The sequence below is a fragment of the Rutilus rutilus genome (genome assembly GCF_951802725.1).
Source record: "Rutilus rutilus genome assembly, chromosome: 24".
Lineage (NCBI taxonomy): Eukaryota > Metazoa > Chordata > Actinopteri > Cypriniformes > Leuciscidae > Rutilus > Rutilus rutilus.
The window spans coordinates 29,350,518-29,357,283 of NC_140228.1; the positions used below are offsets into that span (position 1 = coordinate 29,350,518).

Sequence of the window (6,766 nt, forward strand, 5' to 3'; positions counted from 1 at the left end):
ATGGTTTTTATACAGTACAAACTGTATGTTCTGTCCCCTTACACTAACCCTACCCCTAAACCTACCCATCACACACACACACACACACACTAACCCTACCCCTAAACCTACCCATCACAGAAAACTTTCTGCATTTTTACATTTTCAAAAAAATACAATTTAGTATGTTTATTTACCCATTCCCCTCATGGGGACCGCTGGCTGGTCCCCACAATGGAGGTGATCTCAGGTTTTACTATTGTGGGGACATTTGGTTCCCACAATGTAATATAAATCAAACGCACACACACACACACTAACCCACTGACACACACACACACACACACACACACACACACACACACACACACACACACACACACACACTAAGCCACTGACACACACTAACCCACTGACACACACTAACCCACTGACACACACACACACACACACACACTAACCCACTGACACACACTGACACACACTAACCTACTGACACACACACACACACACACACACATGTCTGGTTCACTATCTTTGTGGGGACTCTCCATAGACGTAATGGTTTTTATACAGTACAAACTGTATGTTCTGTCCCCTTACACTAACCCTACCCCTAACCCTACCCATCACACACACACACACACACTAACCCTACCCCTAAACCTACCCATCACAGAAAACTTTCTGCATTTTTACATTTTCAAAAAAATACAATTTAGTATGTTTATTTACCCATTCCCCTCATGGGGACCGCTGGCTGGTCCCCACAATGGAGGTGATCTCAGGTTTTACTATTGTGGGGACATTTGGTTCCCACAATGTAATATAAATCAAACGCACACACACACACACTAACCCACTGACACACACACACACACACACACACACACACACACACACACACACACTAAGCCACTGACACACACTAACCCACTGACACACACACACACACACACACTAACCCACTGACACACACACACACACACACACATTGACCCACTGGGCTCGGATTGGGATCTTCTTCCCAAGGAATGTCCCAGCGCTTCTCAAAGCGTGTTTTTGAGACTGTCTTTGGTTCACTGCAGTTTTAATGAGGAAATACTCAGCAATGGTGTCGACTTATGAATCTACACATGGTTTGTCTTAAAGCATATTAAAAACAGCACATACACACATAAACAACATTAAAAGCTGGATTTTCACCACAGGGTGACTTTAAAAGTTCTTTCTTAAAAGTTTTCTCAGTAGATCGTGATTTGGGAAAAAAATCTAATTGCGATTTTTCTGGTTAAAACTCCAGGTTTGTTGTGCTTGTTTGCAGGACTGCACAATTTGTTCTTCTATATGACTAATAATAATTATTATGATCATGATTATTATTACATAAACATTACTATTGTAATTTCACTTCAATATACAAAACAGAGTTTTTAAGAAGAAATATAATGTTATTATTATATTTTACAGAAAAATGTATTTCACAGAGAACTGCAGGTTGAACACATGGGCCATTAATATTAAGTCATTAGAAAGGTCTAAGGTTTTATAATAAATCATTAAATTTTTTTGATAAAAAGCTTTGACATTAATTTCTTAATTTTTGTCAGGAAATCTTAAGCATCGCACATCTTAATTCGCATACATTAAATTTTAAGTACTATTTTTACCCAAAATGTGTTGATGTGAGCGTTAGTGAGTACACACACATAATCCAGAGATCGCTTTAGCAGAATAAAACGCAGAGAGAAACATTTTGACTAATGAAACATGACAATAAATATTCATGGATATCTGTGTTCCTCAAGCCATCTTGGGTTCTTCATAAGGATACACTCAAAAAAAGATTTTTTTTGCCTCTTGTAACGAATTAAAACAAGCAAACGTAACACAATTGTTTAATATTTTGTCACAACTTAATTTAATTGTGTTCAATCGACCTAATATATTTAAAACTGAAGTTTACTTACTTAATTTGTTAATGAATCATTACTTAATGAATCATTTTTGTTGACAACTAACTGGGCAGTGGATCTGTAGCTCCCAGCATGCTTTGCAAGGGACTGCATTAGTAGGGTCAATTTAGGGATTAAAGTGTTATTTTATGTGTTTTTCTGTAAATGGAAAGATGTTGTTAGTTAATGTTAGTGTTTAATATTCAGTTATGTTAGAAACTTAGAGGACTTTCTGTAATGTTTTAGAATTTTGTGGTTCCCATTATGCAGAAGAGTGGCGACTGTGTTTAGCTTAGGGCTGTGGACACTCAATATACTTACTATACATGCAATAAAGTAAAGTATATTAAAGTAAAAAGTAATATTCAATATTTCTCTGTAAAAAGTGGTTTTAATTAAATTGAACACTCGTAGCTTCTATCATTGGAAATAACTGTAGAGTCAAATTAGCTAAAATTATAATATTGGTGATTTTGGGCAGGGCAAAAATTAAATATAGTCAACCTGACAAAACTTTATCCAGCAGGAATGACTAAATTAATTTAAGTTCATACAACAAGATTACAAATTAGATTTTGTTGGAAAAATGTAATTCATTTTCGTGGAAAAGTTTTCCTTAATTTAATGAAGTTCGTTCAACAGCTTTTTTTTTTTTTTTTTTTTTTTGCGTAAATTATATTTATAATGCAATGCTGCTAATCGACATAGCCTTTATCACTGTATAGAATACTGTAAAATATATATTTTTTCTGCCTCATTCGGTGATATGGAGCCACACCAGATCACAAAAGGAAGTTATCACACACTCGACTGATGTCGTGAAGTGAGTTTGCAGTAAAAACATGTTATTAAATGTTCTCTTGTCGGACAACATCTGAAAACGCTCCTCATTACACGATTGGAATGACGTTTGATGTTAAACGTTCTTCAGGGAACCTTCAAAGCCTTTATTTAAGAGAGGAAAACATCAGAAGGTATTAAAAAAAGGATTTTATCATTACTATTTTATGTTCTGAGAATGTTTTCCTAATGTTTCCGTTCAGTCATGAATGATTTAAGAACGTTTCTAAGCACATTCTGGAAAACATTATTAGAAGAACACTACAATTCTGCATAATTCAAACATCCTCTCAACAATACTAGTGTTGCACTAAACATATGTTGACCACTGAGTTACAGAGTTTAAACGTGAGTAATTGGTGATTTCTGTTGTGACATTGTTTATGATTATTAAGCATTTCCCTTAGAAATATTATTATAATGTAAATCATCTGTTTTCTATGTGAATATACAGTAAAGTGTAATTTATTCCTGTGATCAAAGCTGAATTTTCAGCATCATTACTCCAGTCTTCAGTGTCACATGATCCTTCACAAATCACTCTAATATGAGGATTTGTTATCAATGCTGGAAACAGTTGTGCTGCTTAATATTTTTGTATAACCTGTGATAATTTTTTTCAGGAATCTTTGAAGAATAAAGAAGTTTTTTTTAAAAGAACAGCATTTATTTCAAATAGAAATCTTTTGTAACAATAACCACTACTGTTCAAACGTTTGGGGTCAGTAATTTTGAAAGAAATGAATACTTTTATTCAGGATGTTTTAAATTGATAAAAAGCGATGCTAAAGATTTATATTGTTAAAAAAGTTTTAAAAAGAAGTACTAGCCTATTCTTTTTTACTTTATTCAGCATTAAATCCTGAAAAAAAGTATCACAGGTTCCAAAAAAAAAATATTAAGCAGCACAACTGTTTCCAACATTAATAATAATTGAGCATCAAATCAGCATATTAGAATGATTTTCTATATTTTTGAATAAATAAATGCAGGCTTGATGAGCATAAGAGACTTCTTTCAAAAACATTAAAAATAGTAATGCTTCCTATATAAGAAAACAAATACGGCTATGAAGTATAAAAAAGTAGTGCAAATTAATTAGATAATCAACAATATGTTTATTGGGGAATAAATCTGCCCAAATGTCATGAGAATAATCTCAGAATTTAAAATATACTTGACTATCTTTAAAATATGCACATTTGATATATTTGTATTATTATTTTGGGGTTGAGAACGGTTTGAAAGAAACAGAGCAACAATAAATAAACAATATCAACATAAACGTAAATCAAAATAATATTTTTTTTTTTACAAACATTTTGATTAAGAAACCCTTTTTTTAATCCTCACTGACCTTTATAAATGTCTGTCATTGGTCGAAGCTTGACAGGCTGATCCAGTCATATTGGCAGATTCATTTACTTGCAGAACCAGAGACAATGCAGGAGGGATTTGACAACAGAGATGGAGAGAAGGTATCATGATGTTAAGTATATCTGCACGAGCCTGCGTTAACCTCTGCATCTGTGTGAAGAAGACTGAAACTAAACGAGCTCTTGTGTGTGTGTGTGTGTGTGTGTGTGTGTGTGTGTGTGTGTGTGTGTGTGTGTGTGTGTGTGTGTGTGTGTGTGTGTGTGTGTGTGTGTGATAAACTACAGATCCACCAAAGATCAAAACACTCATTATAATAATGAACTCTGACCTTTATATTCCACTCTGTTTAAACCAGCGACCAGCAAGCAGAACTCACTGTGTCTTCTGGGATCTCTCGTGTGTGTGTGTGTGTGTGTATTAAACCGGGTCATGACGTCACGTGACAGTAGTGTGTGTGTTCAGCGAACCCAGTGAAGCGTGACAGCATATATAGGTCACACGGAGCGCTTATGAAGTTATGATACGCTCCCTCTGGCACGCTGTGTGTTTCCCATTAGCAGACATCATGAGCTCTCACAGAGACAGAGTGTTTTCATTAGTTCAGGACACACTGCGCTCGGCTTCTTCACATCCAGTGTGATATATGAGCTTGAGAAAACAAACAAACCAACAAAAACATTATGTAGCGTCATGCAGTTAACTGTAATAATAATACCTGCAATTTTTCATCTACATATACAGTATATATATATATATTTATTTATTTACAAAATTGTTATTATTGTTACAAATGTTATGTAATTTTAATATAATTATATATATAAAAAGTTATATATATAATTGTTATTATTATTACTATTATTATTATTATTATTATGTTACAAATGTTATATTCAATTTTTTTCCACTGCAGTTTTCTTTTAAGTTTGTAGCTTTATATAAAAACAAGAAGTCAATATCGACAATATCCACATTTCTGTACGTGTTTGTGTGCCATTCTTTGAAGATGAAAAACATTAATACATAATAATAATAATAATATAAATATTACAATTATATATTCATATATATATATATATATATATAATTGTTACTGTTGTTACTATTATTATCATTATAATTATTATTAACATTATGTTACAAATGTTATTTAATATTTTTTCCCATTGCTGTTTCTTTTAGGCAGTAGGTTAGATTATTTATTATAATTAGCTTTATATTAAATCAAGACATCAAGATCTCATATAATGTTTTTCTACACTATATATATATATCCTGGTGGTGTCTGTGTGCTGTATACTTGAGGATGAAAGAATAATAATAATAATAGTTTCTTGTAGACTGTGGGTTAGTAATTATTAATTATAGGCCTAATCATCTTTATATAAAAGCAAGTGGCCTGGTATGTGGTCATGCAGATATTGGTGAGTGTGTGTAAACATAAACACATTTACCGCATGAGTACCAGGGTAAAGACCAGCCTGACCTCACATCCAATAAAAGCCAAACCCACTGCATCATAAAGCTCATAAATCCCTCGCATAATCAACATCAGATCCATAACCCTGCCGGAGAGGAAACATGGGAAGCGCTTTCTCTTCTGACTGACGGCAGAATGATCAACTTTGGATGTGGTTCAGATTATGATAATGCAGTAAATGGTATTAGTTTACCATTCCAGCACTTTTGAAGTAGTCTAATGCATGAATTATGACAAAAGCATATGACTGGGTCATCATAATTATGTATGCATCATCATCAGGCCCACAAATTACACAGGAAACATAAAAGTAATTTGCACTGGATTCTTAAAAGCTGTATTTTGATCCAAATTGCACAAATAGTATATATATATTAAAGAAAACCAACATTAATTTGTGCAACAACATAATAAAAAGTCACTCTGATCTAATAAGCATCGTCATATCCAATAGAGTTAGTGAATATAACTCTATTATTGTCATATTTTACTAGCTTTGGACAAGCTGGTGTATCTGCTGGCTTGGGGAAGACTGAATATCATCATGCTTTAATGCATTCAGCATCACTGGAGGAAAGAGAGGGAAGCTCAATGACACCAGAGGAGAGAAACCCCACAGCACCAGTAGAACTCCCAATGGAATCAAACACACACTCGAGAGATTGATCAATCACATCTTTAAGCGACTGGGAGCGTTTGCAGAGCAGCGACTGGCTCGTAATGCACAGATATGATACACACACACACACACACACACACACGATAAAGAGCGAGCTGAAACACACCTACCTGGGACAGTACGAGCTGTCTGTGAATCATCCTCCAGCTAAAGCTGATCCTACATCCCAAACGCGATGATCCCGAGCGGAAACAGAAACATCCTGAGGAAACCCATCGCCACCAGCAGAACAGCAGAGCGCGCGAGCAGCGTCACACACTCTCCCGCATCAGCACCGCGCGCAGCGACCAATCAGCGGCCGTCGTTTCCTCCTCGCGCTGCTGTGACTCCGCCTCCTGCCTGACTCCGCCCACAAACATCATCTCACTGCCAAGATGAGCAGTGTCTTGAAGTCCAGAAAAAAATGCTTTTCTTTTCTTTTTTTTTCTTCTTTTTTTTTCTTTTTTTGTATGTATA

At 34.8% G+C, this 6,766-nt stretch overlaps 1 protein-coding gene across 1 annotated transcript in view; it reads right to left on the reverse strand.

Annotated features, from left to right (window-relative positions):
* Positions 1–6,470, reverse strand: part of hecw1a (HECT, C2 and WW domain containing E3 ubiquitin protein ligase 1a) — a 99,322-nt gene extending 92,852 nt beyond the window's left edge. Inside the window, exon 1 of the mRNA XM_084398203.1 lies at positions 6,421–6,470. The gene's annotated coding sequence lies outside the window, so the exon portion shown is untranslated. The remainder of the gene's footprint in view (positions 1–6,420) is intronic.
* Positions 6,471–6,766: the final 296 nt, after the last annotated feature.